This window comes from Ambystoma mexicanum, chromosome 6p (genome assembly GCF_040938575.1).
Source record: "Ambystoma mexicanum isolate Mex_15411 chromosome 6p, UKY_AmexF1_1, whole genome shotgun sequence".
Taxonomy (NCBI): domain Eukaryota; kingdom Metazoa; phylum Chordata; class Amphibia; order Caudata; family Ambystomatidae; genus Ambystoma; species Ambystoma mexicanum.
This window is the reverse complement of record NC_090935.1, coordinates 1,529,087,648-1,529,114,969: the sequence shown is the minus strand read 5'-3', so window position 1 is coordinate 1,529,114,969 and position 27,322 is coordinate 1,529,087,648. Positions and strand designations below refer to the sequence as shown.

At 43.2% G+C, this 27,322-nt stretch overlaps 1 protein-coding gene across 3 annotated transcripts in view; it reads left to right on the top strand.

Moving 5' to 3' along the window:
• DGKQ (diacylglycerol kinase theta) overlaps window positions 1-27,322 on the top strand; it is a 1,656,676-nt gene that overhangs the window by 896,807 nt on the left and 732,547 nt on the right. The gene's annotated exons all lie outside the window — the stretch shown is intronic.

Here is a 27,322-nt window from a genome sequence, read left to right as displayed (position 1 = left end):
AATTTCAATTCTGTCAAAATTCTGTAGATCTCCGGAGGTTGGTTAAAGATCCCTAGGAATGAAAGAATAGGTTGCGTCTGCTGCTCCTGAAAATCAGTGGAACATTTTTATTGCTGGCCAAGAGGAAGGATGTATTATTTACTGTACTAAATTCTGAAGGGGACTTCGTGAGATTTTACAGATTTATGATGTTTATGATTTTCATGTTATTTAAGGATTGTTTTATGTATTATCTTATTGGATTGAATATGATGGATAGTACTGAACGTTAATTCATTTGTTTACTCTATCATACAAAAAAAATAAAGTACAGTTAACTTGTTGCTTGTTAGACAACCCTGCAAGAGTTGTGAGTGATATGGTCATTAGACTCTTCCATCAGCAAAAGGTAGGCTCTGGAGCCATCCCACGTCAGAAATAGTGATCTGAGTATTGGATACATACTTGTGCATCCATGCTTACGATTGTAGCAAACAGATATTATGGAGAAATAATGTAATTATAAAAAAGTAGGACCATTGGATGAAGTAAAGTTGAGCACCTAGCACATGCAATTTCTATGTATTGTTGTTGAAAGTGCCACCGACGAGATGTCCTTCCTTACCCCGCTTCTTCCTTGTACTCTTTCATTGTTGTGATCACCCTTCCGTATCGATCGGCTGTGAAGCCAGCTAGTCTCATTCTTACTTTACCTGATTGCCCAGAAAACTACAATAGCCCAGTGCCTTTCACTGAGGCCCTGTTACCCTTTACATCCTAGTACTATAATGCTATCGCCCAGTCTTGACGCCAGCATTCCCCACATGCCAGTGCAGACTGAAGATTTAGGAACTTGACAGCGTTGCTTGCATTACATGTTTGACGCTCATGAACCTGTAGGCCCTTTATGCGAGGTAAAAATGTATTGGATGGATGGGGATGCAGAATGTACTCTTTCATCCATAAGACCAACTCAGGAAGTTGGCAAAACTTAGCTGTTTTATTTGCAATTGTCTAAAACAAGGAGTACAACGGACATCAACGGATGCTCGCTTAAGTCTCTCAACGTTTTACATGAAAAAACACACATTTTTAGTAAAACCTTGTCATCATTGATGTCATACTACGTGGCAAAGTAAGAAAACCTAAGTTGGATTCTGGTTGGTCTATAGGGAACATCTAGGTATAAATTCTATGGGGGGTATATGATTGTGATTGGATCTCTAGAGTCAGGTGGACAACTATGCCCACCCTAAGTGCAAGTCATCTTCATTGTTCTCAAATACACAACGTTTCAATGGCTTTCAAACTATAGGGCTCTTTGCAATGTGGCCCTCTGTAATTGGTTGGCATGCTTTTACTCTTCTGGAATATTCCATTCGCTAGCAGCACGCAAGCTGGTACCCTAGGTGCTTGTGGGTGCACTTGACCATGCCTTCCCACCCTAATTAGCCCATCATCAATCATCATTCCTGCTGTCTGCTGTTCGAATTGTCTTTGAATTGGGCTTTGCAAAGTATCACTGTGCCTGAGAATAGAAGGAAGTGTGTGAGCACGTTATTATCTTCAGTCTCGATGTAGCTTGCCCAAATTCTATTTTCATCTACACCATGTGACAGGAGACTGTGTGTTAGCTCCTTATTTTTTGTATTTAATACTATTAAATGAATAAAACTTGGCACTCATAGTGTTTTTCCATTGCACCTCAACAGGAGCTTGCCTGTCTTCTCACGTTCATTGGGCCTCATTATAAGGTTGCTGGTCCGGTAACAACGGTACCGGTAAGCTTGCTGGTACTGTTACTACCGGCCCGGCAAACTACAAGTTCCTTGAGTGGGTGCCTTTTTGCCTGCCGTGTCTGACCTGGCGGGCGGACTGGCACCCACGAGCAGACCATGTCGGATGCACCGGCACTGGTGCATCCTGCCTTCCCATTCCCATTGAGTCCAATGTGACTCAAATGAGAATGGGGAGTAATATTTTCCAGTGCTCGGGAATCGGCAATTACCGGGTCCGCCAGGGCTGTAATGCCCCGGTAATTGCCCATTCCTGGGTGCCGGAAAACAAATGACTCAGGCGGCACCCGTGATAGTTTTACCGGCACGGCTACCGCTGCAGTCATAATGAGGCCCATTGTATCTTCTCAGATAGATAACCAGTTTCTTGGCTGCCTCAACCCTTGACACTGGGCCAAATAAACTTCTTGAATCTTCCTTAATTGCCAGCTTTCGTTTTCTACTGTGCCACACTTTCAGCCCTTTTACAACTTAGATCCTAGTTTTCTAAAATATGACGTGGAACATACAGATTATATATATATATATAAATAAAATGGTAGCCAGCCTGCATGGTTACTTAGTCTCCTTGCATTACAGCATCTGTAGAATTATAAAGCAATTTGCATTTTCTTCAGTACTCTTCGTACCTACAATCTTCATTCCACACATGAAATGTTACTCAATTCTTTACTTCATCATCAGATTCTATAATATCTATATACTTTCTTCCTTGGTATTTCTTCTTGGTGCGTCACCTCTGCTTCATGTGACGTCACCAGTGTCACTTCACACTTCTTCAGGGACCTCCTTTAAGAGACTTCAATTTCGAAGGGATTGTGTCCTCCGACGTATTCCACATCTTTGACAATAATCACCACAGCTGTGCTGCTGCGGAAAACTTTTTCGGCGTAGGCGTCCTGCATCGATGACGTTGATACGCTGTCCCTCGAGGGCTTCCGTCGACGGTTGACGTCACAGGATGTTATATCTAGGACGCACGTCGCCCGTAGCCTCAGTTCCATTTTTTCCGTGAACGTGTTCGCTTCGCAATCTTGGCACGCCTCGGTTCTTCTACTTCGTTTGCTAAAGTTGAGAAAATGTCTTCATCTTCTTCTACCCCGAAGTCGGGCTTCAGAAAGTGTCAGGACTGCGGTTCCAAAATGTCCATTACGGACCCGCATGACGTTTGTCTGTGGGGCCTCAGTGAAAGCCAACCCACCGACGATTGCGATGAATGCCAGTCCCTAACTTCGAAGGCCTTGCGGGAGCAGAAGAAGAAGTTGTCGGTAGGTAGGGTTGCTAAACGCCATAAGTGGAAATCTGCTGGTCTTTCGACCGACAATTCGAGGGGTGACTCTCCGCATCGGCGTAAGTCCAGGGGGTCTCGTTCTAGGAGTGGGTCCTGCCATTCCTCTGCTTCTTCAAGGCATTCACGGAAGTGCCGTCACCGGTCGCCTTCCCTGTCCTCGTCAGAGGACTCCACCAGATGGCAGGTGGCTTGTGCCACGAAAAACACTGGTCGCCGGCCGAATGGGATGAATTCCGCCGGCAGATGATGGCGATTTACGAATCGCAGGGCACCGTTCCATCCGCGCCTTCGAGGGAAGCTGGCAAGGAATGTACTAGAGCCACCACTCGCACGCCTTCGGGCTTGGGCAGTCGGCGCGATCATCGGGAACCGTCGCGGTCCCGATTGGACAAGGATGATCCCCACCATGCCCTGTCCAGGTCCTCAATGCCGTCAAGACCATTGGAGCCTGTGAGGCCTTCTAAGAAGGCATCGACTCCATCAGCGCCATGTCCTTCGAGGGACTCTATCGAGGCTCCGGCTCCGAGGAAATCGTCGACACCATCAGCACGGAGGCCGTCGGAGGACACGATCGGGGCTCCGGCCTTGAAGCCGTTGACAAAGTCGTCGCCGCCTCGGTCGACTTTGACACCACTTCCATCAGCGCCCTCAACGCCTTTTGAGGAGAATTTACCAGAGGTGCCCCGGAGAGCAGTAGAAGCTCAGAGAAAGGCTATCAGCAAGTCTGTGCGGCCTATGTTTGACCCATACTCTGTTCCTCCTCCCAGGGTGAAATTGTTCCAACCCTTGGAGTACATTTCAGAGGTGGAGGAAGGGTCTGATGAGGAGGGGGTTGTGCCTCCTGAGGTTCCTGATTACCTGTTGTCTGGTCATAGACAACTGGAAGACCTTTGTCAATCTTTACATGAAGCCAGTGGTCTTGATACCTCTCCGGAGGTTGAGTTTGGCAGGCCTGAGCCTGGTACACATGCTGACTCCTCATAAAGGTGCCTCATGTCGAGGGTGACTGAGTATTTGAGGTGGTCGGCTCCATCTGCTGATTTTCTGCAGGATGATCTTACAGACATCCTGGATCAAGGTCCACCCACTGACCCGGTGTTGCCATTTTATATGGCGTTGCAAAGAAGGGTGGCAGCGGCTTGGACTGCTACAGAGAGTCTCCCGGCAGTGAATAAGTCGTTGCTGAAAAAATACCGCCCAGCCAGTGGTGACCCCTGCTACTTGTCTACGCACCCTACTCCGGAGAGCTTGGTGTTGCAGGGGGCTACGGCCCCAGCAAAGCAGGCTGCGTACCCTACTATCCCTCCGGATAGGGACAACAAGCGCTTTGATGGTTGGACGAAGGGGTTTTCTTCTGGGGGTATGGCTTTAAAGGCAGCCAACTCCATTTGTGCCCTGGCAAGATTCACTCACACTCTGTGCAATTGTGTGTCATTGGCGGCTGAGCATGTTCCCGAAGGGGAGGAATGGGATGGTTTTCTAGCCCTCGTGCAAGATGGCATGGATGCCATGTGTGAATCAGTTCAGTCGGGTCTGGACTTGGCAGACTGTGTCAGCCGGTCCATGGCTGTGAGCACCGTGATACGCAGGTTTGCGTGGTTGCAGAAGTCGGGGTTTGCTCCGGATGTGCAATCCTGGCTCCTCAACATGCCTTTTGATGGTGTCCATCTTTTTGACAGCAAGGCTGACGAGAGCCTTGAGAGGTTGCAGATCTCCAAAGCTACGGCGAAGTCTTTGAGCGCTGCAGTACGTCAACCTCCGCCTTTCGTCCTAGGGGACAGCGATGGAGGGGAGGTTCCTTTCGATACTACTATTCCTTTGGTAGATCGAGAGGAGCTTCCAGTCAAAGGGGCCAACGTAGGAGTACCAGAAGTGGAAAACAAGGTACTCGAGGAGCCAAAGCCGCTCAGGCAGTTGCCTCCTTGCCCTCAGGCACTGACGCAGCCACTTCCGCTCAGTCATGAGGCCATGTCCCATGGTTCGCCGGTTGTGGGGAAGGCTTGCGCAGCATCTTGTAGAATGGCGTGCCATTACTTCAGATGTGTGGGTTCTGGAGATCATAGCCCACGGCTACTGTCTTCCTTTCCGGCAGAGGCCTCACCACAATCGACCGGGGAAGCTCTCTTTGAAGCGTCCGGATCCGCTCCTTGCGCAGGAAATTGTATCCCTGCTGGAGAAAGGCACCATAGAACTAGTACCTGTAGCGGAGAGGAACAAGGGATGGTATTCCCCATATTTTTTGGTTTGAACAAGCTCCTCAGGAAGGACAAGTTCAAGATATTTACTCTTTCTCAAGTCCTCCAGGCCCTTCAACCTCTGGATTGGTTGGTGTCTCTCGACCTCAAGGATGCTTACTTTCATGTGCCGATTCATCCCAAGCACAGGAAGTACCTGAGGTTCGCGGTTGGCGACTCGCATTTTCAGTTTCGGGTCCTGCCATTCGGATTGACCTCTGCCCGAGGGTCTTCTCCAAACTGATGGTGGTGGTGGCAGCGTATCTCAGGAAAGGGGTGGATTCACGTCAACCCCTATCTGGACGATTGGTTGATCAGGGCCCATTCTCCCGAGCAAGCCCTGGATCATCTGTCCATCACCTGCCACTCCCTTCACAAGCTGGGATTCTCCCTCAATTTAAAGAAGTCCCATGTGACACCTACCCAGCGGCTCCAGTACATCGGAGCAGTGCTCGACACATCCCTGGGGTTGTGTTCACCTCCACAGGTGAGGGCTCATCACATTTTGCAGATGGTGGACACATTTCAACGTGCCAAGAGTCTCCCGGCGTTCGAGTTCTTGAGGTTGCTCGGCCTCATGGCATCCTACATTTTTCTGGTGCCAGAGGCCAGGCTGCAGATGAGATCTCTGCAGTGGGCTCTCAAGATGCAGTGGTCGCAGTTCTTTGGCAGGATGTCGGATCCCGTTCAGTTTCCGCCCTCGGTTGCACAGGATCTTCTATGGTGGGCTGTCGAAGGAACTCTGATGAAGGGTGCTCCGTTTTGGCAACCACGGCCGGAGGTGACGATTGTGACGTACGCATCCCTCACGGGTTGGGGAACCCAAGCCAATGAGATGACGGCCAGCGGCCATTGGTCTCCATCGGAGTCCAGACTCCACATCAATCTGTTAGAGCTGCGGGCTCTCAGGCTAGCCCTGAAGGCTTTTCTGACGGTTGTGCGAGGGAAGAATGTCCTAATTATGACGGAAAATACAGGGGCCATGCACTACCTCAACAAAAAGGGGGGGGCAGGGTCACTCCCGTTGTGCAGGGAGGCGATGCAGCTCTGGTTCTGGCCCATCCAGCAGGAAATTTCGATCTCAGCAGTTCATCTGGCCGGAGATGAAAACGCGGCGACGGACGCTCTGAGCAGGCAGAGCGCGGTCTCTCACAAGGGGGAGCTGGCTCAGGAAGTTCTTTTGGAGATTTTCGTCCTTTTGGGAACCCCACAAGTGGATCTCTTCACCACCAGTGTCAACCGGAAGTGCGAGAGATTCTGGTCAAGGGAATTTCCTCCAAGAGGAGCCTTAGGGGATGCGTTCGTAGTGGAGTGGTCCTTCCCACTGCTGTACGCTTTCCCTCCAGTCCCCGTCATTCCGCAGGTGCTGCAGAAGTTGCAGAGGTTCGGTTCCCGGATGATCCTCATTGCTCCGGCATGGGCCAGGAGAGCGTGGTACCCGGACCTTCTAGACATGTCCATCTACCCTCCACATCGTCTTCCCTACCGAGACGATCTGCTTTCACGGGAGAGGGGTCGAGTTCTCCATCCAGAAGGCAAGTCTCTCAGCCTCTATGCTTGGTATCTGAAAGGCTGAGATATAAGGATTGGGACCTCCCCGAAGACCTGATGGAGGTATTGCTTTCAGCCAGAAGGCCTGCAACAAAATCCCTGTACCATTGCCGTTGGAGGAAGTTTTGTGACTGGTGCAGGGTACAGAATGTGGATCTTTTTCAATGTTCCATTCCTTTGGTTTTGTCTTTTTTGCTTTCTTTAGTCCACAAGGGCCTGCATGTGGGTACCATTAAGGGTTACCTGGTGGCGCTGTCCATATTTAAGCGCTCGTCTGAGGAATGTTCTTATTTTAAGATCCCTTTGATTTCACAGTTTTAAAAAGGCTAACTAATGTGTTTCCACCGTCGCCTTTCTAGGTGCCAGGATTGGATTTGAATTTGGTTTTAAAGTTCCTAATGGGAGCTCCGTTTGAGCCCTTACATTCTTGTCCATTGTGACTATTGTCCTTTAAAACTGTGTTTTTAGTTGCGGTTACTTCTGCACACAGAGTGAGTGAGTTGCAAGCACTTTCCGCCAAACCACCGTTCACTGTGTTCCATAAGGACAGGGTTGTCCTTAGGGTGCGGCCTTCCTTTCTTCCGAAGGTTGTGTCAGAATTCCATCTGAGCCAGAAGGTAATTCTTCTGGTGTTCTATCCTCCACATCCTGGTAAGGAAGAGGAGAGGCTCCATAGGTTGGACCCTAGGAGAGGTTCGAGTTTCTATCTCTCGCGGATGTCCCGGGTCAGAGTGGACAATCTGCTCTTTATTGGTTATGCTGGAAGGCATTTAGGTCAGGCTGTTTCCAAGCAGACCTTATCTAGATGGATAATTTTGACGATCTCTGAGTTTTATCGTTTGGCGGGAAAGGACCCTCCAGTAGGCTTACGGGCTCATTCTACTAGGTGTATGGCTGCCTCCACTGCCCTACAGAGGGGTGTTCAGATTCGCACTATTTGCGAAGCAGCCACATGGGCCTCTGTCCATACTTTTGTGAAACATGATTCCTTGGACTCTATCCATGGCCAGGATTTGGCCTTTGGTAAGGCAGTCCTCTATTCTGCAATTTGATTGGGCTTTCTAAATTGACGCAATTGTAAAAAAATGTCCCACCTCCATACGTTGGTACTGCTTTGGGAGTCTGTCAAAGATGTGGAATACGTCGGAGGACACAATCCCTTCGAAGAACAAGTTACTTATCATACCTGGTAACGTTCTTTCGATGGGATGTTCCTCCGATGTATTCCACATCTTACCCTCCATACCTGCCCCTCTACAGAATTTCTTATGCGATTACGTTTCCGCAAGGCTTTCTGTAGTCATACTGGCAGGAGATTGGTGCCACACGTTCTGGGGAAAAACTACAACTGAGGATACGGGCCTCGTGCCTCCTAGATATAACATCCGGTGACGTCGATGGAGGCCCTTGAGGGACAGCACATCGACGTCATCGACGCAGGACGCCTACGCCGAAAATGTTTTCCGAAGCAGCACAGCTGTGGTGATTATTGTCAAAGATGTGGAATACGTCAGAGGAACATCCCATCGAAAGAAAGTTACCAGGTAAGATAAGTAACTTGTTCTTCTCTGTGGGTACATCATGTGAGGCTTTCTTATGGATACCTGGTCTGGAGGATTCTTCGTTGGATAGGTACTATTATCGGCGTCATGCATGTCGCAATTGCTGGCTTACAACATATAGGCAAAATAGGGTCAGGACTAATGGTAGAGGCATTTGGCTCTTCCTCTACACTCACATGGGCGTCATTTTAGGGGGGGGCACCATTTTGTCCCACTCATTTGACAGGGGACCCTTTCATTTAGATGTTAAGTCCCACCCCCTACAGTTTTAGAAAAGTTACTCCACTTTACGTTTAAATGAGCATGTGCTCAAATTGTAGGTGAAACTTGTAATTTTCGGCTATTTGTGAGTAAGTAAACAAAAATATTCATGAGACTTTTCATCTTGTTTCACTTTTGAGGATTAATACCTGGTTTTTAATGATCCATTGATTATGATCCTCTGAATGTTGGTGGAGATGAGCATTTTAAAGGCCTAGTAATCAGTACAACGCGATAAAGAGAATGCCCAGTTATAAAAGTAGCAAATGGGAATAATTCCATGGATGGCATAACAGGGATTGGGCAGGTGAGCAAAATCTGTGCTCTTGCAAATGTTGTGTATTGCAACTCCTCATTTACTAGGTTGTGATGGCCACCTGCCTGGACCTTTAATCAATGGTAGGGTATGCTGGCGTGTACCGTTGGTATTAACAGCAGCAAATCACTTCAGCCTGTTGTCCTGGTCTGGAGCCAGTAGAATGGAGCTCGGCTTTTTCCTTTACGTTCCTGAAGAAATGAATGAGGTCAAGTCTGCAGGTTGATTTCGTATGCAAATGTTTTTATTCCATATACGTATTGCACTTGTGCCTGCAATGCAAAAGGCTGCACTTGAATTGCAGAGCCGGGTGTGCTTGGTTTTGCACTTGAGCACGGGCCATAGAAAAGAAATGTGATCAGCTACACAACACACACCAGCCCGGCTGCTCTTTATAAAGGGATTTGAGCCCATAATGTGTACACACGCAGAAGCTGGTGGAATGCACATTTTCACAGAAGAGCCTACTATGGAAGTACAACTCTGGCCTTCAAAGACAGACATTGCACAAAGGCTTTTTACTGACATGTACAATGGATTTTTTTCGCTCTCTCTTTAACATTGGCATTGTTTGGTATCAGTCGGGTACAATAATGAGTCCTTGAGAGATGAAAGGCTGTTTTGACGTCATTGCAGTGTGACTCAGTGCTGTGCAGACATTAAGTCTCCACAGCAGTGGCCTATTTTGTTGCATTATAAGACCACATCAGAGAATAAAGGGTTTTTGACAGTTTGAACAAAAGGAACCCTATTAATGCACCTCCTTAAGGAAGATCATCTAGGCAGGATTTCATTAAATTAGCATTACAATCCTATAAGCTTTTTCTGTTTTTAAGGTTCAATACCTCATCTGTTTAACACCTGTAAATCAGGGTTTGTAGACTGGATGGAGAGATTTGCAGAATGCTTTCTGGATTCACTAGCTAAAAACTAAACATTGGGCCTCATTACAAGTGTGCCGGTCTGGTAACAACGGTGCCGGTAAGCTTACCTGCACCATTGTTACCAGACTGTCACACTACGGGTCTGCTTGCCGGAGTTGCTGTGCCTGGCATGTGGGACCCTGCCGGGCAGAGCGGCCATGGTAATCAGACCAACACGGAAGCACCTGCACCATTATTAATAACGGTGCCGGTGCTTCCGTGTTGCCCATTTCCATTGAGACCTATGGGAATGGGGATTAACATTTACTGGCGCCTGACTTCCCGAAACGCCGGGGTCGTAATCCCCCAGTAATTCTGGCAAGGCAGGTGCCGGTAAATATTGCAAGTCCTGCAGCACCAAGCTGGTGGCACATTTTAATGGTACTCATTATTCAATATTTGAAACTAGTTTAAGTGCTTTATGCCTTTGTGCCATCTAAATATTAGGTCCCAATCACCTGCCATTGTATTCATGCAGGTGGGGTAAGTGCTGTACACCTTGAGATTCTGGCTCCTTCACCTTACATGCCTTTTAGTTTCCAGAATTGAGGATGAGTGTTGACACACTAAGTGCGCAATATGTCACCACATCATGCAATCTGTGACCCAAATTAAGCACTAGTGCACTGTAACTACTGTTGGCTATGCTAGCAATGTTTTAGTTGAAACCTCGCAATACGAAGTGTCACATTGTAATTGTAATCTCACCTTTTTTAAGGTCGATTTTATCCTGTTTAGATTAAGGTTGAGAAGTATCTCATAGTCCTGTATTTCAGGATGCATCTGGTTTATACTTCAATCCATAGTCATCCTTTATTAATGTTTGTCAAGTGTGACCTAATATATGATAGTAGGACACTTGTTATCTCAGTAAAAGTCTTACTCACCTGTGGAGGGTTGTAAAGATGGTTCCTCCTTGATATCTAGCGAGAATAGGGCATTGTAAGAGGTATCCTTTGAATAAATATAAATGACATATAATGCCAGTGTGGGGGATGATTTCCTTGTGCATAGAATAAATAGTGATGTAGCTCATTATAGGTTATTAGAGCACATATATAGCATCAATGGTTAGTGAATGGAAATCATCACGGCAAATATAATGCTGTTGTAAGTAAATGCTCGCCATACATATTAACATTCTAGGAAACTCAAAACTATTGATTGATTTGTTATTTACTATACACCTATACACAAGTGTTTCAAGGCGCAACCAGGCAAAGGAGGGGGAACAAAGGGAAGACGAGATAAACCGATCTTACTAGGCTAAGCCTATTTTCATTTAGATTGTGCAAGTGCGCAACAAGAAGTTCAGGGGAGAGGGAACGGGGGGAAGTGCAGCCAGAGCAGCAGGGCTCTGAGTTAAGTGAATGGTAGGCTCGGGCTACAGGCAGATGTCAGCCAGGTAGTGAAAGGTAAGCCAGGTGGCAGTGCAAGGAGGGCAAGGCGGCAAATGCGGGGGACTGGGCAGGGGGGGGGACCTGGTGCCCTGTAAAACTCAAAGGACACCAAGTAGCCAGTCAGCAGACGGATGAAGGAGCAAGTGTAGGTTATCAGGGGATAGGGAACAAGAAAGAGGAGGAGTAAAGGAAGGTCTTGAGGAGCTTCCAGAACTTAGGCAGATCTGATTCAAGGCAGAGGGAGACAGGGAGATCATTCCAGAGGGAGGCACCGGCAAGGGAGGGAGATTTACCCCCCCATTCACTGCCTGGAGAAACGACTGACCCACAGGGAATTGGAGGTAGACGAGTGGAAGGCTCTAGATATTTAGGAAGGGATAGTTGAAGATAGCGAGATCCATGGCCCCAGAAGCCTTATGGACCATGTAGAGGGTCTTAAACATGATCCTTGCAGCCACAGGTAGCCAGTGGAGGGATTCCAGGGCCATAGAGATTTCAGCCCCAGGGCTTGAGGCCAAGGATAAGTCTTGTGGTCCTGTTTTGGATGAGTTGAAGAGGACAAAGAGTAGAGTAATGCCGAATGAGCAAGAGGCTGTTTCAATAGTCCAGCCTAGAGAGAACTAGAGCTCTGGAGACTAAGCTTCTGGGGGAAAGTGAAAAAGGGAGAATACCTCTGAGGAGGAGCAGCTGGAAATGGGCCTTCTTGGCAAGGTCCGTGATGTGGGGAGAGAAGGAGAGAGTGGAGTCGACGATGACCCCAATGTTTTTTGCCTCACAAGAGAGTGAGGAGAGAAGACCCAAGGAGGGCTGCCAGAGTGAGGGAGGAAAAGTGGGAGCAGGGGTCCCAATGAGAAGGATCTCAGTCTACTGGCATTAAGGTAGAGATCGTTAGAGGTGCATCGTGCCTGAATTGTGGATAGACAGTCGGGGGTGAGCGAGGAGGAGGCTGAAGGTAGCCTGAAAGATAGCTGCGTGTCATCTGCATTACACTTACATTTTCGAGGAAAATGTAGATATCAGGAGGGGCAAAGGGCCCAGACGGACATTGAAGAGCCAGGGTGAGAGGTTATTGTGCACTGTTCATGCACATTGTTTGAAAGCTTCCTGTCCGGATAGTAATGGTGGCTACATTGTTAGTGTGCCCTACTGCAAAGTCATACCGTTCGTTCCCCGTCTCGGGTATGCCATTATTGTTACCTTGGATAAATACAGTGTGACATCCTGCATCTGACGTCATCGCATATCGCGTCATTGTTTACATTTGGTTGCATAGTCTGGTGCAAATAATTCAGCCGTGTCATGTGCTTGAAGTTACTAAGGCTTTGCCTTCAAGTAACTCCTGAAATGTTATGCTGGGTTTCTTGTTGGCAATTCCATCATGGAGGGTCCCATTCATTGTTCCTTCTAATTACTGTCCTTGAATATCTCTAACTAAGACCTCCGTCCCAGTTTAGAAACTCTGTTATTGTATGTAATAGATAATTTTACCATCCTCACATCAATGATTAAACTCATTATTAGATGAAAACAATGTCTATTTCATGTCCCGGTTAATGAGAAGTCCCCTTGCAAGAACATGTTGAATCAAGTACCCTGTCTGCTTGGATACAGTGAAGTGTGTGTCACGAGCCTTTGATTAATTAGGCTCTGCCTTCAAGTAACTCCCAGATTTCATGCTGGGTTGTTTGTTAGCGACTCCAGTGTGAGGGTTCGCTTTAATATCGCCTCTAGATCAACATCACTTGCTATCTCTTACTTCAAAACCTGCGTCCCGTGTTAAAAAACTCTGTTATATACAATGAAGGGCCATAACATCTACACATCTGATGTTAAACTCGCTGTTAGAAGGGGAACGATGTCAATTTCCATATCCCGGGTTAGAGAATGTCCCCCTGCAAGTACATGTTAAATGAAATACCCCATTGGCTGGCATGAAGCAATGGCTCAATAATTAAAGTAAATGTTGTGGATGACTGCTGAGGTCATTTTATAACTCTTACGACATCTCCTAACTCATATATACATACATTTTCTAGTCTTGTATCAGTCTTTTGTTCCGTGCACCAAAATCCCCTCTGACACATTCATTGTAAGTGGCGTTATACATAATGTGAGATATTTGAACCCATAAGAGTGCTCCTTTAGTGTACTTAATACAAATTATCTTCCAACATATAATTTTTACAAAACAACTAATATCTCATGTTCTGTGTTGAGACCATATAACATGTTCCGTAGTTGGCAAATTAGTTTAGCCTCCATCAGTCTCAGTTGTTGTTTCAAATCTCCTCATATTTTGCCAGTTCTTGCTTTCAAAAGTCCTATAAATTAGTTTGATTTGTGATTTGTCTCCCCACTGATGCTCTTGCTGCCAATGGGATGCAAATGATTTATCTTTGGTCTTTACTGTCCAATGTTGCCAGATGTTCATATATTGTGGCTCGTAATTGTCAGATAGTGCTGCCCACATAGATCCTCTTGTATAAACAGATTATAACATAAACACCACATTTGGAATAACACTTAATCAAGTCTCTTATGGCAATGTTGGTCTCTTTGTCATGGACAAATGCCTTGCAGTTATTGTGAGCATACTTGAATATGGTACATGAACCACATTTAAAAAAAGCCAAAGGTAGCTGGTTGCAACCAAGTCCTAACAGTATTAGAACTAGCTTGGATTTCATCTATGAAGGAAGGGCTCAGATCATTCCGAAGTGTGGTGGCCTTGGTATAAATTATGCCTAGCCTAGAGTCAATACATTTGCTTAAGTCCTGATCTAATTTAAATAAGTGCCACTGTTTGTTGAGAATTGAGTAAATCATATTTGAATTGTTACTGGTAATAAGTTTGGTGTTATGCACACGTGCATTAAGTGTCCTGGCATTGCTTTGCAAAGTGGGCTCATCTCACTACAGTCTACAGTTTCTCCGAGCTCTAATAAATCCACCAACAGGATGTTTTTGATGACACTCTGTTGGTGACAACTAAGTGCGTGCAAAGTAGAATTGACGTCTGTAGGCTTGCGGTAAGTCTTTGTCTCCATTTGTCCATGGTTAGCGTAGATATGCAGATCTAAAAAATCTAGCTCTGATGCATTGGCTTGATATGTGAATGAAATACCAAAGTCATTACTGTTGAGATGTTCTACAAAAGCCTGTAATTGCAATTTGTTGCCCCTTCAAATCATGAACACATCATCAATGTATCACTTCCATAGCACTATATTGTTTTGATATTCATGGTTTTTGTATACATGAGAATCTTCAAAAATGTCCCATAAATAGATTTGCTAGTGATGGAGCGTATCTATCCTCCATTGCTACGCCCTTTGTTTGGCGATAGTATTCATCATTAAAAAGAAGCATATTGTTGTCCAATGTACACTTCAACATTTCTTTTATCATTTCAATATGTATCAGATATGATGTAGAATCCTGTTTGTATGTGCGATCTATGGCCTTAATAGCCAGCTCATGTTGAATTGAAGTGTATATTGCCCTAACATCTATGGTCACTGTTTGAAATAATGTGTCCCACTTAATATCTTTTAATATTTGTAGTACTTCTTTGAAGTCTAGTAAATACGACTTCAGTAATACAACCTTTGGTCTGATCCCTGTGTCTAAATGACATTTCTTCTGTGAACCAACCAATGCCACTCATGATTGGCCAAATCTCTGGCAGATGAGCGAATGGCTTATGCATTTTAGGTAAATAATGTATTGTTGGCATGTTAGGTTCTGCCACCAACAAAAAATCTCTTTCTTGGTCTGTAAGCAACTCTTGCCTTTACCACTTAGTGATAGGTTCGATCATAGCTGCCTTAATTTCTCCACTGGTATTAGATAATTGCATCCTGGTGTATTCAGATGCACAGTTCCCATCTCAATGTAATATCTTAATATCTTCTATTCAGGACAACAATATTCCCACCTTTACATGTCTCCTTACTAATAATGCGAGAATCTTTCTTAAGGTTACCGAGAGCTAGTTGTTCAGCTGGTGTTATGCTGTTTAAAGTATGTTTCCTCTGTGGGTTGTTCTACTATCATATATTAGGACACAGTTGACAAATATTAATAAATGATGACTACGGATTGAAGTATAAAACAGATGTATCTATTAATCTCACAGAGATAAAGCAACCTGAAATACAGGACTATGAGATACATCTAAATCTTAATCTAAACAGGAAAAGACTTAATTTAAAAAGGTGAGATTACAATTACAATGTGATACCTCCTATCGAGAGGTTTAAGCTAGTACATTACTAGCATCACCAACAGTAGTTACAAAGAACTAGTGGTTAATCTGGGTCACAGATTGCATGATGTGGCGACACATTGCGCACTTAGTGTCTCAACACTCATCCTCAATTCTGGTAAATTAAAGGCATGTAAGGTGAAGGGGCCAGAATCTCAAGGTGTACAGCACTTACACCCATTCGCATGAATACAATGGCATGTGATTGGGATCTACTATTTAGATGGCACAAAGGCCTAATCACTTAAACACGATTGAAATATTAGAATAATGAGTACTGTTAAAATGTGCTATCTGGCCATCTTGCCAGCCCCCCCCCCCCAATTGAATCTGTATTTGTCAATTTCTATTACCCAACAGGAGTGTATTTCAATGCTCATTAGTCTTGACACATAGGAAAGTGTGAATTATAAGATATATATGAATATTGGCCCAGCCTTGATAAAGACCTAAAGGACGGTCGAAACATGTGTTGGCACAAGGGCAACAGTAATGTTCAGATACTACATTTTTTTGTATAAATGTATGGAATAATACATTGACACACCATGCCATAACATGAGTGTGCATGTATCTGATAGACTTGGATTTTCGCAGTCATTTTGTTAACATCTACAGCTACAGATGTGGCAATAGATTATTTTCCCTGAATACATATGTTGAGAGTTTATAATTATAGAATGTGTTAAACATCCATGTGTCAATAGTCTATGGTATGGTTAGGACACTTAGGGAATGTATCTGTGAATATATGTATCAAACTGACTGTTATTGATACTAAAGCATATGTCACAACACTTTCATAAAAGCTTAACAAGAGCACTTGAAAGGATTTGGTCATTTAGACTCTTCCTTTGTAATTACATGAACTCGATTTCTTTAAGACAATTTATATTGTGCTACGGGCTCGGTGTATATTATCTTAATATACTATTTTTCTACTGCCCTGAGGCTGGCCAGGATACACCATCCCAAGCAGCAGACACACATAATTACATTTATATCTGAGCGCAGGATTACTGACTGCAGCCTCACATCTTTACTCAAAAATGTAAGATACATGTTGACAGGGGTTTGATTGCAACAGTGTTATAATGTTTTTCTGTCTAAGGTCACTCATTGCAATGGAGAAAGGAACGGTTGGCTCAGGGATGTCATTTGGGGGTGACCAGGAGTCTCCGCTGCAAACCATAAGGTCCCACTTGCTACCACTAAAACTATTTTGTTAAAGATTTTATTTTGCTTTTTTAAATGGAGGCTCCTGGGCTGTGGTCAGTGCCAAGTGGCTCTTTCTTTCTTGAGTGGATGGCTTACTTATTCAGGCCTCTTAAAAAAACAGGGGGTTCCACAAGAATACACTTTGAGCAGTGACCCTAAATAAGAAAGAATAGGAATAACAAATAATTTGTCTTTCTGGAATTCAATGCAATACTTGCTAGACTCGGTAAATGTTTATTTCAGGCACACTTCAGGGGGTGAATCACTGATTTAGTCTGTTCTTAAACACCTCAAATTCACAATGCAGACAAAAGCTTCCAAAAAGCATTTCGAGTAGAATAAGGCATCCATTTCAGACTACGTATTTTGCTTTTTACAAGTTGCAATTATAGCATGTTGTGTTGCCTTTTGTCTCTGTTATGATCATCACAAGACATTCCATCTCGGTGTCCTCAGAAACTTGACAAAATCTTTGTGCCTAAAATCTTGTGTACAGTGTGTACAGTGTTGACATGTTTGACAATAGCACATAAAGTGGCCCTTGATTTCATTATGCCACAATTAATGCTTTGTTGAAATGTGTCTATCTTTCTATCTCCCTGGCATGCTGTTCACGATGTTTGTTTGCATGGATGAATAACGAGTTCTCGGAGTATGTGATGCCTTGTGAGTGCGCTGCTTTTCCTGCGCCACTCAAAATTATTTAATACACAGTTATGAACCTTCCCAATGGTGTGTACTTTGCCAACCTCTGAAGCCTGAAAAGTAGATCCACACAGGCTTAACATGTGGCCAACTTTGCTCCAGGCCTGCAGATGAACTGGCCCGCTGTTAAATCACAGTTACCAGTTTAATGATATCCACTACAGAGTGTCATTTGCTTACTGACTTTGAGAACATTCAGGCATGCAATTGCTATTTTTTCTATAGCTGGTAGATAGTTCAGTGGGTTGGGCACTTGCCGCTGTGATGTGTGTGTGTGATCTGCAGGTTGCAGGTTCGAATCCTGGCAAGGCCAACTCAGCCTTTCATCCTTCTCAGGTCGATAAAGGAGTACCAACACAGTTTGAGTGATATTGTAAGTATATTTGTTATATATAAAACGCTATATAATAATACATCATTATCATTTGGCCTTGGACGTCTGCTTGCATTCACAGTAATTTGATAATATGGACCTATCCACACTGATATTAATGATACATATGGTGATCCATTCTTGTATGAAATGTATAACACAGTACAGTGATATCGCCATATTTTTCGTAGTGTACTTAAGGGGTGAAATGTTGTGTTCCATCGCACCTGTGATGTCACTTTGGGGTGGGGTCAAATGACATCACTTTTGGTGATGTCATCAGAGGTCAAGAGTCGTGTGATATCACTTCCTCTACCCCTGGCATTTTGGTGAAATTACATCACTGGGAAGGCTGTATTTCTAAAACAACCAGCAGCTTTCAGCATAGAGGACAAAGGTACAAACATCCCCCAACAAGCTACAGGACATGGGAGATGTTTTCCAGGAGAAATGTGTAAACACTGGGTTTTGAAGTTCATGTAATACACTGTAATTGTTAGACTTGAAGAGACAAGTATTTTACCATCAGCAAACGGACTCACTAATAGATAGGGTTCCTCCGACACGACCACAGCGGGCACTACACAGGCTGCAAAGTCTTCATCGTGAGAGTAACACGAAGAACGACCATGGGTGATTCAGGGATTTCTGTTGCTTCAGAAGTCAAATTTGAAGGAGGGGAAGCGCTCATTGATTCCCTGACCGTGGTTTCCCTGATGGTAGGGTACGAGCGTTTCCTGGTCTTGTAGTGGGAGCTATGGGACAACTCTGGACAGCATGTTCTATCGAACCACAATACATGCCCTGGAGATAACGTCTAGTACGCTCTTCTGGAGTCAATGGTCCTCATGCCGTTCTATCTGCATGGGCTCGTCAGTCTCGGCTTTGGTCGCCATAGAAGTGTAGACTGAAGAATATCGGGCACTCCTGGGTCAGCGTCATTCTCCATGCCTTTCCTGCAAACGATAATCCATTTGCATTACCATGGATATGAGTTCCACAAGGCTGGGAGGTCGAGGCACTCTGGAAACCTCATCTTTTAACTCCTTGTTTATCCTCCGTCGGAATAGGGTGATCAGAGCATCATCCACCTAAGAAGTCCCAGCAGCCAGTTGTTTAAACTTGGCAATAGAAGATAATAGGTCTTGAGACCCGTGTCGGAAGTCTAGAAGTTGCTCTTGGGCTGAAACTGTTATCTCATGTCTGCCAAACATGTTTTTAAGACTGTTCAGAAAGGCAGGGTAAGAATCTAACAAAGGATTGTTAGTAGTCACCAAAGGTGTGGCAAAGGCCAAGGCAGGGCCAGTTAAATGGGATATCATGTGCCCTACCTTATCTTGATCGCTATGAAAGAAGACTGTCTTGAATGAGAACTGCACTGTACAGGTCTCTATGAATGCCTTTAGCCTCTGGGGATCCCCATCATACAGACCCCCCGGTATGGGTCCAGGGGGGGAGTTCAGATCAACTGGGGGCTCGCCCCATGTGCTGCCATAAAAGAGCCTTTTCCTGTTTTAAGGACTGGACTTCGGCCTTCAGTGACTGGACGGCCACAAGTAACTGCTGCTGTTGAGCTTGGTCCATGTCGAGAAAGACCTACAATTGGTACGACCAATGTCGATGGTAACAAATGGGCGTTGCTAACTGTAATACACTGTAATTGTTAGACTTGAAGAGACAAGTATTTTACCATCAGCAAATGGACTCAACAATAGATAGGGTTCCTCTGACACGATTGGGGATGCTGGAGGCGCGGAGGATGATGACTATAGTAATCCCCCTGGGTTCCCTCACCCTTCATAGGGCAGAAAATGCCAAAAGGAGAGAGGAAATCCAGGGAAACCCTCTGGGGAATAAAACCCTGTGTTCTCTGGATGGTCGTCTACTTCAGGTAGAATTTGAAATGGAGCTTGATCCTGAAGATGTTCCGAAAGGTGGTGTATAACAGAGGTAAGGAGGAAAGGAAAGAGTTATAGAAATGGAAAAGGTTATCGTGGTAAAGAAGGCAGACGAAATCATGTAATTACCCTCACAGAGGACCGAGGAAACCCACAGCGTCTGTCTTTAGGGATGTCGTCTCGTGGGCACTGCCACTACTGTAACAAAGGTTGATTAGACAGAGGAAGAATGAATGATAAAGTGACAGCAAAGGCTAAGAATAACAAATGTACCTGGATAGAAGCGTGAAGCTTCCTGTTTGCTCGAGAGATAAATATGGGAGCTGTGAAAGGAGACTGATGATCGCCGAAGGGGTAACGGTTTGTGGGTTGCTAAGGTAAATAAAGGATACGGGTTAGTTTGTGGTAGAGAATAATCTGGGACCGGTGAGACTAGCCCTATCTTACGCACTAATGGCTCTCATTCAGGAAGGAGAGGGTTGTCAGATGGCGTTGATCGGGAGGGTGTATGTGTCTGCAACCGAAGGAGGTTTAACTCTGAAGCCAGTTGAAAGGAGCTGCAGGAAACTTGATTAACGGCTGAATAGGTCTAGAAAGGGAAACAGAGGGTACAGAAGTTACATAAAAAGAAGCAAAGCTTAGGTATCGGACTTGCGTAGCTTTGACGAGAAAGAGTAGCAATGCGTCCGCGCGTTGTTGAGGATGCCTGATATGCTGTGTGCTGCAAAGGGGGTGGAGTCACTCTGCCCTCTGAGGCCGACAAACTGGAGTGCTGCAGTCAAAGCTTTCTGCCATCTTGGAAGGAAAAATGGATGACACTGGCATCCGAGACCAGCCATGCCAAAGGGGATGGCGCTTTCTGAGGAACGTGACAATGACCCTGCCTGGAGTTGGTTCTCAGAAAGCCAGACCTCACAGAGAAAAACAAATGTACAACCTCCATCTGTCTCTGAGCTTGGGCTAAATACCTTTAAAAATAAAATTAATTTGTTCTGGGAAGTGGTCTGCACTGGTCACCTCACAAGTAATCAAATCCCCCAACATCCTGGGGAAGGAAACGTTGCAACTTTGGAGACTGGGAGTCTGCCTTAAGTGATAAAATGGTCCAAGAACCACTGAACCAAGAACCACTGAAGGTAGGACTGAATCTTAAAAAATGCTGCCAGCTCAGCACTTCAAATAACTATTGCCATGTCAATCAGGCTTCTCAGGCATCATAAATGCTCCAGTTCGGAGCTCAAAGGAAATGACACAATTTGGCTGTACCAGCCAGGAACTGGTATGCCATTACATTTCAGATTGTAATTCATCCCACTATATGTAAGAAAATAATGTGCTATGTGAAATGTAAATATGAAATCCTATTTTTGCTTGTAACTATTGAATGAAAGGTCCTGGTGAGTTACTTTTTTAAACAAATTGTTCAGGGTGAAAAGCTCTATCATCTTAATGTAAAAATTACATGAAAATTACACTAATGTGATATCGTCACACAAAACAGCGTGTGCCAGTAATATGTATGTCCTAGCATCTGTGCCGGCAAGCCAGTTATCGTTAGATGGAAATAGTATTTTTGTATAAAAGGTTTGGAAGGAAAAATGTAAAACTCTGCAACTCATCCACAATGTCATGGCTACATAGAAATCACATTATTTGAGTACATGCTGTTCTAGAAAACTACACTTCTTTTATAGTTTAAATGGAGCAGAGAAGATATACTAGTGCTCCCTGCATGAGTGAAGAATAAAAGTATTAATTGTGATATTTCAAATGTTCCAGACACGAGACACTGATCTGATTGTCTCAATTAAATAAAACACACAAAAATGTGAATCTTTGGTTAAGAGTTTGCCTACCCTTTAGTATTAAAATGAATATAATCCATTTTCTGTTTATTACATTGTGATCTTGATCAAAACAGTTCACTTCAAACAGATGATTCAATGCACACTTGTTTAACGTTTTATAACATTTCTTTGAGGTTAGCGCATGTGAGGGAAAAGTATGAGCCCAGCTCTTCCTCAGGTCTCAAATTCTTATTATACACCATATGTAATTTGTATGTGGTGAAAAGACCTATTTTCTATTTGTTTTTTAATTGTGTAGATAGTTCAAACATACCTTTACAAATAATACAAAAAAGGAAAAATAATCTTATAGAATATATCAATAAAATAAAGCATTCAATTGATTTCCTTATAACACATAATACATAAATAACTTTAAAATAGAAGATAGAGACAACAGTATTAAGAAAAGGGCAAAAAAAAGGATGATGATTACAAATAGACAAATTCATCATACAAACTGTAACACTCCTAAAACTAGAGATTTGCCAAGAGTTTCACATCGTCTCCAAAGCTCAATAAGTACATACTCGCACATTTCCAAACCTGTATTATTGCAATAGAGAGTCCACGGCTGTAGCCCGATACACATATGAGCCAGAATATTTCTCTAGTGATATCATCAAGATTTTCCACATATTTACTCAAATTGCGCTCATAGTGTACCCTCGTTTTTGGACAGGAGGTGACGACATGCCTGGCTCACTCAATCCATTGGGTATCATTACAAATTCTGCAAGTCCGTTTCTCCTTAGATAAGCCAAGCCATGCACCCCTGAGCTCCTGAACCTTCTTTCTCTTTAACCATAGGTTCATAAATATCCTCTGAGTTACCAGTGAGGGAAGGAGCATGAGGTAAGCTTGGCGATGTTTATAAGCAAAATACATCCTGGAGAATGTACTTAGTGAGCTCATACCAGATACTTTTTCATGTCTCGCCACCCAGTCCCATTTTTCTGCACTATTCTTTAAAGCTTTTAAGACAGCACCTTCTCCGTACTCCCGATGGGGTTGCCATCCTATCTTAGCAAAAAACATCTCGTGTTTTATTTGAAATTTCAGCAGTGTGTTACATGTATTTTCATCTATTGCAACATTGAGAATGGACAGCAAAGAGTTAGGTTTAGCAACATGATCTTTATATATAATTTACCTCTGTTTATTTCAATGAGCCATAGACAGAGATATCAGGCCCAACTCCAATCTTATGGCTTCAATCGGGGCATAGTTTGTAATCCCCAAAATCCTTCTCTAGACGAGTCCCTCAAAGCGGTCCACCCAATTACCCCATTCTTCATATGATGTTTCCAAAGCATATAGGAATGCTGCAATCAAATTCTGTTTATAAATATTGAAAATACCCAATGGACTATAACAAGCTGTCTTCTTTGAAAACATTGTTATGGCAGCCATAGTAGGATATTGCTTTAGCTCTCTTATTTTGTTGCACTATTTAATTTTTCTTTATTTCAGATGTGAGATCATAACCCAGATATATATAGCAGGTTTACCTTTTTTTATGGCTCCCAAGGGACTGCAATGTAAACCCTGCTAGTATGTTTTTGACCTACTGCCATAAACTGGATCTTTTCCAGATTTACTTTTAAGCCATTTAGTTAAGCATAACTGAACATGGCCTGAGCACCATAAGAAATTCCCATAAAAGGTATCGTCCATGATCATTAAATCATCTGCATTACCAATCCATCCCACTTTACTACTTCCTATTTTTGTGAATGCGTTACGTTTTTCTAGAAAGATACTATCGAAATCCGCTAGGAACAGGTTAAACAGGATGGGTGCAAGAGCACACACCTGTTTAACTCCCTTTCTGATCGGTATTTGTATGGACAATTAACCAATATTGCTCAGTCTAACTTTTCCTTTCGTATATAATTTTGCATGCATATAAGAGGTGCTCAGGCATACCCATTTTCAAGTTTATCCCAAAGTTTAATTCTATCTACTGTGTCGAATGCAGACAAAAGCTCTATAAACAATAGGTATAAAGGTAGAGCACCTTTACATTTGGCTTCTTCAAGAAGAGTATTTAAAACCAAAGTATTGGTATTAGTGGAGCAGCCTTTTCTGAAGCCGGTCTGGAAACTGCTGATGACGTTAACCCTGGTTATCCAGAGATTGATTTCCTTCAGAATTAAGGTACAGAATATATGCTGGTTACATCAGTTAATGCTAATAGGCAATAGTTTTTAGGTAACAATCTAGACCCTTTCTTAAAGACCGGTATGCTATGCGAAGTCCTCCAAGATTCCTGTATAATGCCCACATGTATTATTCTTTCATAAAGGATCATAAGGATATGAGACCAGAAGTCTGATTATCCCTAATGATTGAATTACACAGACCATCGGGCCCCTGGAAGATTTCAGCCTCTTAATAATGACTTCTAAATCATCACGATGAATTTTTAGGTCCATTCAGGATTTTCTTTCCACAGGTATTTCATTACCAGAAAATGTATTTCGGAGGTAGATTTCCCAATTAGCCTCATCAATATTACAAAGTAACTCATCCTGCCCATTACTAGTAACCATTTTATATTTGGACCAGTTTTCTCGAATCGCTGTCCACCAGGATCCTGACCATATTTTGCCATACTACCAATTCCTATAGTCATTTTTTATGTTACGCTTTCTGGCAACAGCTTCATCTACATGGATATTCATTCGGTCAATAGATCTAATTTCATAAGCATCTTTTTTTCTCAAGCCTATGACTTTAACATATGGTCTCTCGGATGTGGATCCCTGTTTCATAGATGAAGATTTACCCATGGGCAGGAAAACATACATACATGTGGACAGCCAGAGCACAATCTCATCCGCGGTCTCCATACCCCTATATTCATCTCTTATTCCTCTGCTCCACTTCCTGACTTTATCCAAATTTCTGTCTGACCAGCCTAGTCTGTTTCCACTATGGGTCACCTTTAATGCACCAACCTTGTCCCAGTATGACGTCTTGTTAGCAGGAAGAACATATCTGATGGACAATATCGCATGATCGCTTAATTCATTAAAGCATATTTGCAAATCCAGTACCAAAGGGTATATTTTTTCGCTGACATAGATGTAATCCAAAGTGGAAGCACAGGCAACATTATGCCACGTAGGGCCAGACGGAATATCCTCTTTTACCGTACCATTAATAATCTTAGATCAAGATCTTTAAAAAAGGTTTTCCACCTCCTGGATTTCTGATGATTTTTAGTTTGTTCATATACTTTTAAATTGTTTGTTTCGGCATCAGAAAGACCATTAGCATTAAGGTTGCCCACTGCTATGAGGTTAACATTACGATCTTCAGTATGTTTAATAGTGGGCACGTGAACATTTTTTAATTGGATCGCGAATGTGAAGTCCTCACTGGGAGAGTCATAAACATTGATTAATAGCAGTTTCTGCTTATTTCCCAGTTGTATTTCAACCGATAATACATTATGATAAATCACGGCTTTGAGACACTCTTTAGAGTAGATATAATTTGCTACAAGGATAGCCAGACCTCCATAACGTCTTCCTTTGCTACCCCTATTAGCATGCCAGAGATATGAAGTATAACCATCAAATTGAACTGATCAAAGGAGCCAGGTCTCCTACAGAAATATGATTTCTGCTTTGTTAAATAGCCTACTAGACCTCTCTCGGCTAAAAAGATGTTCATGTCCTCTGGTAAGAACAAAGTCATGTTTAGCAATAGGAATTCTGCTTTCTTTGCTTTTTTCTTTGTTTAATTATAACCTTGAGTTACTAGTATGGAGTTATGTTTAAACTGATATGTATTGGAATATATCATTAATATTGGATCATTAATTTTCTTTCTCCATAGAAAAAAATTGTTTGTAAGAAAAATAATTTTTGCCCCTGATGAAGAGTGAAAGTAAAAAAACTCGAAACGCATTGGGCCAGCTCTAAATTGAATGTTTTTCTAATATGAATAAATATCGGTTTTATATTAACAAATGTATTGTCAAATATGAATTGGGTCATCTCTGAAAAATTTCCCTGCCATAGCAAGGATAACAAAATTTCTTAACTCAAGTATCACAAATTGTCTAGAAATCCAAGAGGTTACATCTGCACTTCTTCGATAGGAGTCATGGGTGTAATTTTAGGGGGTGACGGGGGTGTTTGCCCCCCCAACTTTCATGGCACACTATTTTGTCCCCATTCATTTGAATGGGGCACCTTTTCCTCAGAGGCCATGTCCCCCCCAACATTTTCAGCAAAGTTTCTCCACTGATAGGAGTGCAGACATAAACCTCTACCAACTTAAACTTCATTCAGGCCTAGGCCTTTTTTTGATAGTGTGCAGGGGACGTGGGTTTCCAAAATTAGGAAACCACTTGTCTTTTATGTCCTCTGGTATTCCAGGATATAAATTTAATATCAAATCAATTATTGGTGGTTATTGAGGGTAACAAATAGCAGAGCCACTCCAAGTGTGATTTCACATTAGCTTTATGGCGTCAGAGTAAATTCTCACATGCTGTCCTCTATTTAAAGACTTCTTCCTGTCCCACATTCGAACATCCTCTATTCGAAACATAATCATCACAATTGCAATCCAATTTAAAGCCCCGTCTGATCAAATCAAGTACATTATCACTGATTAAACAGACCACATCTTCAGATATGCAATTCACCTTAGATACACAGTTATAACACTGCTACACACATTTTAAGTCACTGCTTTTAATTATCCACAACGGCAAAAGGCGGTTAAGAATTTCCAACTGTCTACTTCTGTTTATAGGTTTTTTCTTCCCCTTAGCCATACTCGATATGGTGAACATTTTAGATGGTAATTGACTTTTCTTTTCTGTGGTACATTTTTTATTCTCAATAGACCACAAAGGTTTCTTAGTTGGAGCAGGCTCAACAAATGGCTGTTTCACTTCTCTGACTTTCTCATTAACATTAGATTCAGTGGATGTTGCACTGATTTCCAATGAAGAGTTGGTACAATCCATAGAACTTGCATACAATTCTTCTGCGATCACTTGAGGGACTGAAATGGCTTTAGCTCTATGGCCGATGGAGCCAATTAACCAATTGGTTAAGTTGCCAGATTTTTGTGCAATTTCTTTCGCTCTACGTGCAGCTATTTTCTATTTACAATGTGCAACTAATCTTGATTCCCTCACGGAGATATAATTTTTCAAAGGATTAAAGTTTTGATTAAAAACGCACACAAAGTACTTTTATCCATTTGTAATTGAAGAAGATACTAACTTCAGCCTACAGATGGCCCTGCTGATGCATGGGAAATGGGCAGTTCTCCATGTCACTGTCATTCTACTGACTTGGGTAGGGGGGATAACTCAAGGGCAGTGTGTTTGTCTTGGAAGAAAGACATCTCAGAGCATCATGGGTTTCAAACACAGTCTAGCTCTTAGAGGCTGGTCTCAAGAATGAAGCGTGATATAAAGCTTTTTTTAAAAAAATGTATAGGAAGCTACAATATTTGTAATTTTGATTATAATGCCCTTGTGCTTTGTCTTGTGACTTTCATTTGCTAGATACTTGTTAAAACAGGGAAATGCTCCATGAACACAGTAACAAAGGCTTAGCTCGTGACCATGTCTCATGACTGCATTCTTTAGGTGGGGGCTACTGGAATGAAGTGAATTTTCATGCAGTTTCAACTTACCTAAAACTATAATCGGAATGTGTTCGGA